Source organism: Leopardus geoffroyi, chromosome D1 (assembly GCF_018350155.1).
Source record: "Leopardus geoffroyi isolate Oge1 chromosome D1, O.geoffroyi_Oge1_pat1.0, whole genome shotgun sequence".
Taxonomy (NCBI): domain Eukaryota; kingdom Metazoa; phylum Chordata; class Mammalia; order Carnivora; family Felidae; genus Leopardus; species Leopardus geoffroyi.
The window spans coordinates 4446111-4458325 of record NC_059329.1 but is presented as its reverse complement, the minus strand read 5'-3'; the positions used below and the strand labels follow the sequence as shown (position 1 = coordinate 4458325).

At 53.1% G+C, this 12215-nt stretch overlaps 1 protein-coding gene and 1 pseudogene across 2 annotated transcripts in view; both read right to left on the bottom strand.

Annotated features, from left to right (window-relative positions):
• LOC123600590 overlaps positions 1–10238 on the bottom strand; it is a 97728-nt gene extending 87490 nt beyond the window's left edge. The window contains exons 1-2 of one of the 2 annotated variants that reach the window (XM_045482648.1): positions 10128–10238; positions 5240–5443 (exon numbers count right to left, since the gene is read on the bottom strand). The gene's annotated coding sequence lies outside the window, so the exon portion shown is untranslated. The remainder of the gene's footprint in view (positions 1–5239; positions 5444–10127) is intronic. The other variant, XM_045482647.1, reaches the window with a different exon arrangement.
• LOC123602195 lies at positions 1689–11864 on the bottom strand (annotated as a pseudogene).
• Positions 11865–12215: the final 351 nt, after the last annotated feature.

Sequence of the window (12215 nt, the reverse complement as noted above, 5' to 3'; positions counted from 1 at the left end):
AAAAACCAAGGATGCTTTTCCCCAAGGCAGTCCTTCCCAGGGCATGCAATGGAGATGAGAGTTCTTAAGAGGCCTCCATATCCTGGAAAAGCAGTCATCAAAGTAGAGTCCACTCACTCTAAGCACCACAAAAAATGACTCTGCATAAGGACAGGAAACGTGAGAACTCCTGTGTATGGTCTTTAGTTGTTAAAGTGAGGAATCAGGGGTGCCTGGGTGGCTCAGTTAAGTGTCTGACTTCAGCTCAGCTCATGATCTCGCGGTTCATCAGTTCAAGCCCCACATCAGGCTCTGTGCTGATGCCTCGGAGCCTGGAGCCTGCTTCGGATTCTGTGTCTCCCCCTCTCTCTGCCCCTCCCCTGCTCATGCTCTGTCTGTCTCTGTCTGTAAAAAATAAATAAAATTTAAAAAAAATTTTTTTTTAAATAAACTGAGGAATCAACGCAATATGTGGATGGATGCTGGCACCCTCACTTGAGATGCCCACGTCAGACAGTGAGAATCAGGAAGCTCAGACCAAGAACAGTGACTGGCAGTGGCACCCTCACTGGGGTATGTTGCACATATTACAGCTATGAGCCAAAAGGAGATATGCAGATGCATTATCCAGGGTTAGCAAGGCTAACCATCACTAAGCATGGCTTCACCACCACTCCTCACCCCAGCCCTCACAGAACCACAGGTTGAAGAAAATACTGATAGAGGAAGCACAAGAAAACAATTGCGTCAGGGGCGCCTGGGTGGCTCAGTCAGTTGAGCTTCCGACTTCGGCTCAGGTCATGATCTCACGGTCTGTGAGTTCGAGCCCCGCGTCGAACAGCTATCAGCACAGAGCCTGGAGCCTGCTTCAGATTCTGTGTCCCCTCTCTCTCTGACCCTCCCCCGTTCATGCTTGTAGAGAATGAATTTAAAATTTTGTATGTCTTGCCTATTGTTCGATGTGAGCACCGTTAAATTTTTCTAGACTTAGTTTGCTATACCCCAAGATTACAAAAATACTTACTAACCAGCATTTTCTCGCTTCTGTAATCTTGCTTGCTTAACACATTCCTCCCCTTCCCCCTTCCCCCTTTTTCTCCCGCCACAAGTAACGGACAAAGCCTTCCCGCCAAAGGACAAACAAAGAACGCCCAATCAGAGAACAACAAATGTCCTTACTTTAAAATCAACTAATCAGGCCCCTCATAATCTGAAACCTCCCCTATGCTATTTGTCTCTGTCTATAAAAACGCTGTACTGGGGCGCCTGGGTGGCACAGTCGGTTAAGCATCCGACTTCAGCCAGGTCACGATCTCGCGGTCCGTGAGTTCCAGCCCCGCGTCAGGTTCTGGGCTGATGGCTCAGAGCCTGGAGCCTGTTTCCGATTCTGTGTCTCCCTCTCTCTCTGCCCCTCCCCCGTTCATGCTCTGTCTCTCTCTGTCCCAAAAATAAATAAACGTTGAAAAAAAAATTAAAAACAAAACAAAACAAAAAAAAAACCGCTGTACCAACCCTGATCGGGGCCTCTTAGCGTCACCGGCAACGAGTGCGGGGAGGTCCAGGTTGGCTTGCCGCTTGGCTTTGACTTACGACTCTGGTGGTCTCTTGTGGGGGGTTTCGCGACCTCGGGCATTACAATGCTCTGTCTCTGTCTCAAAAATAAATAAACATTTAAAAAAAAAAAAAAGAAAACAATTGCGTCAACTCTCCCCTTCTCTTCAACAGCTAGCTTGTCACAAGGTTAAAAACAACGATGTCCTATTCAGATCAAAGCAAAGTCAGCCAAGAATAATCAAAATTCTCCTGTAAAATATTCAATATATGGACTGTTTATTAATGGTAAGTTTCTTCCTCAACATATATCGTGCTTTGACATTAGCTAATGATTCCATGACATCATCATCCTTACAAACAAATTTTAAAATAACATTGACTGCACCTTCAGCTCAGTTTAAAATGTGTTATTATGTATGCTTTATAATGTACCTAATAACTGTTCGCTGGTATTATTAGTACAACAAATGTGTATGGATTAGGGTACATACTAAAAAACATGTGACAATACGTGTCCATAAAGCTTCATAAATAAGACCATGGAAATCACCAACTGTGTGCTGTAAACCAAACAAAATTCCCAAGGATTTGCCATCTCTTTGTGGCACCTAGTTTGGGTGCTTCTCAAACGATGTGCATTCATGCTACCTAGGGGCCTTGATAAAATGCAGATTCTATTTCAGTAAGTCTGAGGCAGGGCATAAGATTCTTCTGCTCAAGCTCCCAGGTCATGAAAATGAGGCTGCTCCACAGGAAACACTCTGAGTACTAAGTCCCTAAAAGAACTATAATGGTTACTTTTAAGTGTCCGCTTTACTGGGCCACAGGGTGCCCAAATATTTGGTCAAAGGTCATTCTGGATGCGTCTGAGAATGTGCGTTTGGATGAGATGAATGTTGACATTCAACAGACTGAGTAGATTGCCCTCCATTGTTCGGGTACGCCTCGTCTAATCAGTTGAAGGCATGCACAGAACAAAAGGCCGACCCTCTCCTGAGTAAAGGGGAATTTTCCTGTCTGACAGCCTTCAACTGCATATATGTATATATAAATAGAGTTCTCTTTCTCTGGGGAACCCTAACTAATACAGGTACCTTACTAAAGAAACTATACTTTTCCTTGATATCACTTGTCCCAGTTCAGAACAATTAGGTTGAAACACTGCCATTTTTTGTAGTCAAAAATGATTGAATATTGGCAATTTCATAAGGTTCAATTTAGTGTCAATTTCCTTCTAGATGTACTTGTGTGTTACTTGTCTTGGGCCATTTGACTGCATTCTTTGAGTGCAGGGATTGTGTCTGTACTGTCACTACTCTCTTATAGCTCTCAAAACAGTGCTAGGTATGCCATAGGTGCTCAATAAATATCAATTAAATGAATATGTGAATGAATGAATGAATGAATGAATGAAAGAGGAGATACTTTTTTTGTAAACTGGGATGTCAGAACCCAGAATCCCTTTGTGCCAGATGCTATTCTAGGCACTGAGGATACAACAGTAGAAGAAATTTGAGAAGTGTCCCCGCACTTCTTACTGTGGACAGTAATGTAAAGAGACGGATAATCAAGTAGCAAACCAGGAAATTAATAAGTTAATTTTAGGCTGTAATGTGAAATGAAGCAAGTAACACCAAGCAATGGGCTGGTAGGGGCTGGGGTGGGGGGATAGTGGTAACTGAGCCTGGGTCGTCAGGGACGACTTCTCAGACTAGAGCGGAGATCTCAACAGCGAGGGAGCCAGCATGTGAGGTCTGAGGGAGGATAATTCAATCCAAGCCAACACAACAGCTCCAAGGTAGCAATGAGCTTGACATATTTGAGGAACAAAAAGAGAATACGGCGTTCCTTCACTTTTCAATTACAGCCAGCAAATAAAAGACCCCAACATTCCCAAACAGAGCTCAGAACCTCCTCATCTTGGTTCAAAGCTTCCAGGAGTCCCGAGGTCTAAACCGTGTTCTGACATTTAAACACTTGACTAGGATTCCGGAGCATTTTCTCTTGTACCAGAAGCATCTTTCAGTCTTTCAAGATCTCAAGGGCTGTGGGCAGGAGGTAACTTTCTGGAGTGGTGGTTACGGGCAAAGCTCCTCAAACCACACTTAAACTTAAAACGTGTGCTTTTTATTGTGTAAAGTATATCCCACTGAAGGTGACTGCTAAAATGCAAGGACTCCATTGCCCAAAGAGAAGTAACCTGCCATGAAAAAGGACATAGACAGACTACTCCATGGGCAAGGAGACGTGCCTGCAAGAGTTTCTCCAGACTGGGGAGCTGGTCAAAGCCAGAGGGTAACCACAGACATGCAGGAAAAAGGGGAAGCAGGAGGGAGAGAGAAAAGGCAAAAGAAGGGAAGACATTTATCGCTTGATGTCACTTCTTTAGAAGGGACTCCAGCTCTTCTGAATTGTGTTTGAAAAGCACCCAGGACACTGTGCTGTGTAATGTGCCACTTGGATTTCTGATTCTGTTTGAAGGTGGGCAACATAATGGCATGTGTTCCCTCCCGGCCTCAAGTATATGGAGCGTTAAACAGGCATTCCTGCCCCCAAGGTCATTTCTCATCAATGCCTCCTCCAAGGGCACTGGCCCTGGAAGGGGCAGATGCAGGAAACACTCCTGGTCTTGGTCTTACAGCGGCTCCTGGAACTGGCCCCCCTGCACGTGTTGCCATTTGCAGAACAGCAAGCACTTCTTTGTGATCTGAGAGCACGGAAGTCCTGCACGTGTCCGCTCAAAGGCCGTGCAGCCTAGTGGTCAAGGACCTGTGCCCTGGCCTCAGACTGTCCAGGTTGGAAGTCTGACTCCTCCATGCCCCAGGGCCTTGTTCATCCTCACAGAAAGAAATCTGTGCCTCTTCAAAGGCACAGGCACACTGTCCTAAGGCCTGCCTCACTGGGGCAGGACCTGAAATTAAAGGAGAATTTATACCCAAGCTCACAGCAAAATAGCAGGCTGGACAAGAGTTCTTTAATATCACCCAGGCCAACACTTTGCAAGGCATTCAGGGTGGCCATACCTGGGTCTTCTCTCCTAGTCTGAACCTGTCACCCTCCGCTGCTTAACTCTGAAGGAGTTAGGTGCCTTGACCAATGTCACACAGCTAAAAAGATATAACAGAGCGAGGGCTAGGTACCCCTTTGGCAGGTAAGGGGTAGAAAACTCCAGTAATAAGGGTGATGGCAAAGGGACAAAAGTTGCTGAACAGTGACCGTCAAGAGGTCCTGTGCTAAGGGCCTCCCAAGCCCAGTCTCAGTGAAACCCTCACACAAGCCTAGGACATAGGGATCACCATGGTCTCATTTTACAGACAAGAACCTAGAACTCAAAGAGGTGCAGTCACTTTCTCAAGGCCACACAACTCTCAAGTGGCCAGGCTGGATGGAAATCTCCGGCCATCTGACTTGAGATCGGCCTGACTGCGTCTCCAGGCACTGCAGGGACCAGCACTAAGGGAACTGGGTGGGGGTGGAGAAGGAGGTGAACCTGAGAGCTTCCTAAAGAGGGAAGTCACCCCTGGGAGGCAACCAACAGCTTCCCTGGGAAAATGCATGTCGGGTGTTGTCAGTTCTACCAATTTCTCAAGAGAAGTCAGAAATTGGGATTTCTATGTGAAATCTCCTTGGTTCTAAGTTGGGTTTAAAACACAATATATAACAGACACTGAAGAAATTTCACAGCTCAGATGCAGTGAGCCTTGACTGGATCTGAGTTTGGAAGCCCAAGCTCCAGAGGACATTTGTGGCACGACCAGGAAAATGTTACCGTGATTGGCTATTTGATGGTATCACAGAGTTTCTGTCCTTCTTGAGTGTGATCCTGGGACTGTGTTGTGTGAGGGAATGTCCTTGTTCTTAGGCGATCCACGCTGAAGTATTTAGGGACCAAGTGCCACGTCTGCAACTTCTTTTCAAATGTTTCGGCCAAGAAACAAAGGAAAAAGAAATGGAGGGAGGAAGGGAGAGAGAAAATGAAAATATAGAGTGTGTACTAAAGCAGATATGACAAAATACTCATCATTGTGTGGCCTAGATTAGTAACTCTCAACTGAGGGTGATTCTACGCCCGGATGACATGTGGCTATGACTGAGGACTTTTTTTTTTTTTTTTAACTGTCACAATGCACAGAATAGCTTCGCACAACCAAGAATGAGCCGTCCCAATGGCAGTCGTACTGGGAGTGAAAAACCCTAAAGACATTTTTATCCTTCTTTCAAGTTTTGTCTTTTGTATGTGTAAAATGTTTCAGTTAAAAAAAAGAGAGAGAGGGGCGCCTGGGTGGCGCAGTCGGTTAAGCGTCCGACTTCAGCCAGGTCACGATCTCGCGGTCCGTGAGTTCGAGCCCCGCGTCGGGCTCTGGGCTGATGGCTCAGAGCCTGGAGCCTGTTTCCTATTCTGTGTCTCCCTCTCTCTCTGCCCCTCGCCCGTTCATGCTCTGTCTCTCTCTGTCCCAAAAATAAATAAACGTTGAAAAAAAAAAAAAAAAAGAGAGAGAGAGAGAGAAACTTAAAAATAAAAATAATACATAAATAGGGGCGCCTGGGTGGCTTGGTTGGTTGCGCGTCTGACTTTGGCCTAGGTCATGATCTCGCCATTCCCGGGTTTGAGCCCTGTGTTGGGCTCTGTGCTGACAGCTTAGAGCCTGGAGCCTGTTTCAGATCTGTGTCTCCCCCCACCCCCTCTCTCTCTGCCCCTCCCCTGCTCATGCTCTGTCTCCCTCTCAAAAATAAACATTAAAAAATTTTTTTAAAAAGAATACATAAATAGCAATACCTTGCAGACGAAACAAAACATGTCTGTGTGGTTGGGTAACCACAGCTGGCCACTGTTTGCAGTCACTTGTTCTGATACAGAGGGGCAGGATATAACGCTGCTGTGGCTGGTGAATCAGGGTCTCTGAAGCTCTGCCTGTATCGTGGGCAAGACCCCCGCAGCTCCTGGAATTAGAGACTTTCTCCTGTTTTCAGGTACCAGTCAGCCCAGAAAGGAGCAGCTGACATGCCTAGGACTCTGGGTCTGAAAACTGACATCACAGAGGCCTCTTCTGGGATACCACAAGTGCACGGGTCACCAGAAGCAGTTGGTGACGTGGGGGTGCCTTCCGATGAAATGAGAATGAACCCTTCATCTCAGTGACCCGCACAGCCCAAGACAAAATAAATTAAGAGGCTGTGGCCGAGATGTTAATTTCACCAGGAAGCTCTCAGGTGGCTGGGTATTCGCCACCCAGGTACCCCCTGACCTGTGGCTGGGACTTGAAATGATTAACTGCATACACAGTGCAACATGCATTTGGACGGTCCTTGGGGCAGCCCCCAGCACCACAAATACACAAAGCAGAAATATGTGCAGAAAACACACAACCAAAGTGGCACTGGATTAACGCATCCATCTCCAAGACTGAAATAGTCCCAAACTCAAGAACAGCCTTCCTTAAACGCGTAGGCCACTTTTGAGCGCCATTCAGGGAGGCTGTTACCTGCAGATTTCTGGGGCACATTCCAGACCTTTACTGACCCGGAATCTTTCCCTTTCCGGACAGAACACGGGAATATGCAACCCCACCCCCACCCAAAACTCACTCAAACTGAAAACACGGTTGAAATCAGGGGGCTGGGGACTGCAGTTTTATGACTAACCGGGTGACCTTGGAGAAGCCACTCAACCTGAGCCATGATTTTCTCATCTATAAGTGGGAACTGATAGCACCTGTCTCCTAAGGTGGTCACGCACACTAAAGGAGTGTTTGCACACGCATGCACGCGAGTGTGTATGTATACACACACACACACACACACACACACACACACACACCCCTCCAGTGCAGTGTGCCTGGCAAATGTTCCTTCCTTTTCCGTAATATTAACTGGCCACACACTGGAAAGCCCAGAGAGCTTTACAGAAGTACACAGACTCAGCAACCCTAGAGATCCTGATCTAAATTGCCCAGGGCGGCCCCTAGCAACAGGGTTATTTTGGTTTGGTTTCTTTTTTAAAGCACTCCAGGTGGTGCTAAACAGCAGCTGGGGTTGAAAACCACACAGGGGAAACTGCCAATAAAAATCAACTATCAGGGGCGGCCTGGGTGGCTCAGTCGGTAAAGCTTCGGACTTCAGCTCAGGTCATGATCTCCCCATCTGTGAGTTCAAGCCCTGTGTCGGGCTCTGTGCGGACAGCTCGGAGCCTGGAACCTGCTGAGATTCTGTGTCTCCCTCTCTCTCTGCCTCTCCCCCACTTGTGCTCTGTCTCTGTCTCTCAAAAATGAATAAACGTTAAAAAAAATTAAAAAAAAAATCAACCATCATTTCTCTTCAAGAGAATGTACTTCGACCACATTCTGGAATTGCCCAACTGTGTCCCGGGAGAGTCTTGTGTCCAGGCTGTTATCAGAGGCGTGGATGCCCCGAGATTCCACCCCCCCCCCCCCCCCCGCCCCCAAGCAGCCCTTTCCTGGTCCCTGCAGAAGTGGCTGCAACCGACTAAGCTGGGGGGATTCTTTTTCTCCAGACAGAGCTTCAAGGTGGCAGGACAGGAACAGGAGTCCCTCCTGGGCCCTTGAGTGGGCGGTGGAGCGCTGCCTCAACAGGAATACCCAGGTCACACAAAGCCTGAAGATCACACATCACCATCCCCCACCACAGGCTCAAGGGAGCCGCCCACCTTTAGCTCAGCTCCCACCTTCCCACCTCCCCTTCTCCCGCCTTTCCTACCCTCCTCCACCCCCCACCCAAACACTCAGGGGGGCTCCTGGAAGCGCTGGTTTGCAAGGGAAAGGCTCAGTGGATACTTCAGCAGAGTATCCAAATCTGCAAGGTTGTCGCCGGCCGCAGTCCTGCCTCGGTACTCTTCCTTCACCTTAACCCAGACCCCGGGAAGCTACAGGGACTCGCAGGGACTGAGGGGAAGCGAAACCCCCGCCGGTGGGGCTGGCGACAGGGCATCTTGGGGGTGCAGGAGGTAGGCGGGGCCAGCGTGTTGCTCTCTCAGTTGGTCAGAGTTTCCTGAATCCCCTCGAAGCTAACTTTTTTTCAACGTTTATTTATTTTTGGGACAGATTGAGACAGAGCATGGACGGGGGAGGGGCAGAGAGAGAGGGAGACACAGAATCGGAAACAGGCTCCAGGCTCCGAGCCATCAGCCCAGAGCCCGACGCGGGGCTCGAACTCACGGACCGCGAGATCCGTGACCTGGCTGAAGTCGGACGCTTAACCGACTGCGCCACCCAGGCGCCCCTAACTTTTGTGCTTCAAGATGCCAACATCCCCCCACACCTCCCTGCTGACCCAAACCAAGAGGAACTTCCTCACCTCTTGCCCGAAATCCCTCCCCTCTTGGGGGGTGGGGTGGGAATCATCGGATACTCGGAGTATAAATGGATAATAATTACTAGTGAGTTGGTAATGTTCCTTCGCCTATTTTGGGTGGGTCTCTGTTCAGGTTTTTTAGGCAGGCGCACGGAGCTGGTGCATCCACGCGAGCACACATGGGCCCCCGCCGGAGGTGTGGGGAGGGTGTGTGTCTGTGTGTAGGGGGGTGGGGGGGCATATGGAGACCCCGTTGCCCACATTCGGCAAGATCCAGCTAGCTAGCGCCCGGCCATCCAGCTGTCCCAAGACGGCCGGTCGCTCTCCAACCCCGCCCGCCCAGACCTCACGCCAACCCTGGCCTGCGTCGCGTCTGGGGGCTGCTTCCCGGTGGCTGTGTCCTCTGCCTACAAGGTTACTGGGTTGTGCGAATCAATTTAGACACTTTTTCAAGAAGCAAAAGGAGAATCGCTCCATTAATCCCCAAATGCCTTCTCCCATCTGCTGCAACTCGCTCCCACTAGGACTTGCATAATGAAAGTTGAGGGAAAGTTGAAGGAAAGTTGAGGAATCAGGGGGCAGGAGGGGGGCTCCCGCCCTTGGAGTCCGCGCCAACCCCTGCAAGGGGCGCAGCGCGGGGCAGAGGCCCTGCCACCCAACAGGGAGAAGTGGCGACAGCGGAAAGCGGGGAGGGGTCCGGGTGGCGGGGAGGCAACCAAGGTTCTAATTCCAGGGACCCGGCAGCTCAGTGAGAGAGGCGGCCGCTCCAGGCAAGGCTTTTGTTCTCGCCCTCCCCTCTCTCTCTCCACCTCCTTTTCGCCAGCCTAGTGAGTTGCAGGCAGCACACACCCCTTCCCTCCCTCACACACACCTCCTTCCCTTCAGGGCCCGCCTGCCCTGTTTACCTAGAAACTAGCATCTGGAATCCGAGGGGTAGACCCCTTGCCAAAACCCAAGACTCCGGGGGCCGTGGGCTCCCGGGCTGTGTGTGTCTCAGATCCGCCTCAATCCTAGGCGGGAGGGGGCGGCGAGAGGGTGAAGGAGGGTGGGAAGAGACCACCCCCCACATACACACACGCGCTCAAGTCCACACCCGTGCGGAGCCCAGCGCCCCCTCTCCGCGCTCGGAGCGAAAGTTGGCTTCGCGGGCGACCTCTCCCAGCGGAGGTGCGGGCGGTGGGGGACGCGCCACTGCCCACGGAAAGGTGGAGAAGGAAGAGGAAAGGTAGAGGGAGAGCGGCGCCGGGAGGGGAGGCGGGGGATGGGGGGAAAGGGTTGCAGCCCACCTGGACATGTGCTCCCTCTGCCGCCCGGGCGCCTTCTCCAGCCCCAGCTTGGTGAAGATGCCTACAAGCCCAATGACGTCCCACCCCGCAGACGATGTAAAGGATCAGGGTGGTCTTGTCCTTCGTGGGGTGGTGCAGGGGGTCGTCCTTGCGCGCGGGGCGGGGGGTGGCTTGCGGGTGTCGAGCCACAGCGGAGTGTCGTGCTTGGTGCAGGTGCTCTGCCTCAGTCCCGCTTGTAAAACAGGCGGCAGAACCGGAAGTCACAAGTCCCGCAGCAGAAGAAGTCTCCCGAGTGAACGGCTGGTCCCACTGGCCCATACATCGAAGTAGCTCCGGCAGAAGTCCGGGGTGGGCGCTCGGGTAGGGGGCTCGTCTGAGACCCCCGCGCCCTCGCCGGCCTCTCCCCAAGCGGCCCCGGAGCGGTGTCCCCCCCCCCCCCCGGGCCAGCACTACCACGCCGCCCAGCTGTGCCAGCTGCCCGTGCCCCGCTCGCTCCTGCGCCGGGCACCCGCGGGCGCACAGCTCGGTGAGGAGGCAGCCGAGGAGCAGCCGGAGGACGCGACGAACCAAGACTCCCAGCCTGGGCTCGGCCGCTGGGCCGCCGCCTCTCGCGGCAGGCAGGCAGCTGCGCGGGGCTCGGGCAGCTGCGCTGGGCTCAGCCCGCGTTCGCCTCCCGCGCGCCGCACGCCGAGGGGGAGGGGCCGGGCGGGGAGGAGCGCGCCTGGCGGGGCGGGGGGAGGATGAGTGGGGGAGGATGAGCCGCTGGGTGCAGCTCCGGGCGGCTACGGGGAGAGGCGGGGGCCAGAGGGCGGCGGAGAGCTGGTCTGGCCGCGCCTCGTCTAGGCCAGCGGCTCCGGACTAGCCGCCCTGCGCCCGCTCTCAGGATCCCTCCCACCTCTCCAGCTCGCCACGTGCCCTGGAGAGAGCCCAGCAACGCTTGTGGAATGAAGGGAGGGCAGGAGGAAAGGGGGGGAGGGAAGAGCGCGAGCTCGAGAGGGGCGGGGGCGCGGAACAGGTGACTGGGGGGCGTGCGGCGCCGAGCTAGGCTAACGGGCGGGGACTAGGGAGCTTCGGCAGCCACTGGGGCTGAAGGCACGGCTCGGGTTTCCCAGCAGGTGGACGATGGCTGCGGGACCTCCCGCGCCCTCTCCGGGAGGGAGGCGCGGCTCAGACCTGTTCCTGGCTAAGAGGCGGCTCAGCCCGTGGCTTTTTCAGGCGTGAGTCTGCAAGAGCTGTGGTTCGAATCTGTCCTCCAGGGAAGGGGGGACTCGCAGGGGTTAGGTGGGGACAGACTAAGTGGTTTCCACTCCAAGGCAGACTGGGGCACAGTTTGACCAGGATCGCCCCTCCATGGTGCCCGGGGCCGCCTCAGCTCGCTTCGCCCTTCCCTTACCCCGACTGCTCCCTCTAGCCAGGCGCGCGCCCAGATGATTCTACTCCCTGGGATTTGCGGAGGACCAAGGCTTAGCTGGGAAGGCGGGGTGGCAAGCCACTGGCCCCGGGGTAAGCACCCCCGGGAGAGGGCCGTGGGAGGAACTGAAGTCAAAGAAGCGCAGGGGGTAGGGAGAGGCAGCAGACCAGGCCCAGGCAGGGGCACGTCCCACGTCCCGGAGGGTCTTTCCTTGGGACTCTCCCAGGCCCCAGGACCTGCCACTTCTGTCTCTCTAGGACCTGGCGGCGGCCTTCTCTGCGTTCCTTAGGAGGGCACACCGCCGCGCCGCCTCTGCGTGCCCACATCCGGTGCAGCGGAAGGCCTGGACACCTAGCCTCAGCCACCCTCCCACGCCTGGAGCCCGCGCCTGGGTCTCCGGAGTCGGCTGGCCCTGTGCTCCCTGTGCTCGCGGAGCCCCTAGACATTCTCACCCGATGTGGCGCAGTCCGGCCTTGCTTCCAGCCTCCGGTCGTCGCCCGTCAGCATTTACAAATCTGCCATCTCCACCCAGCCGATTCCAGCCATCCGTCGGCCCTCTCTCATTTTCTCCCACTTCTTTCCTCTGCTTGAATTTGACTCCAATAGCCCCCAAAACAGGATTAGCACCAAAGCCGCTACACCGAAGTTAGATCTCCCACGCCACTGCGTCGTTTTTT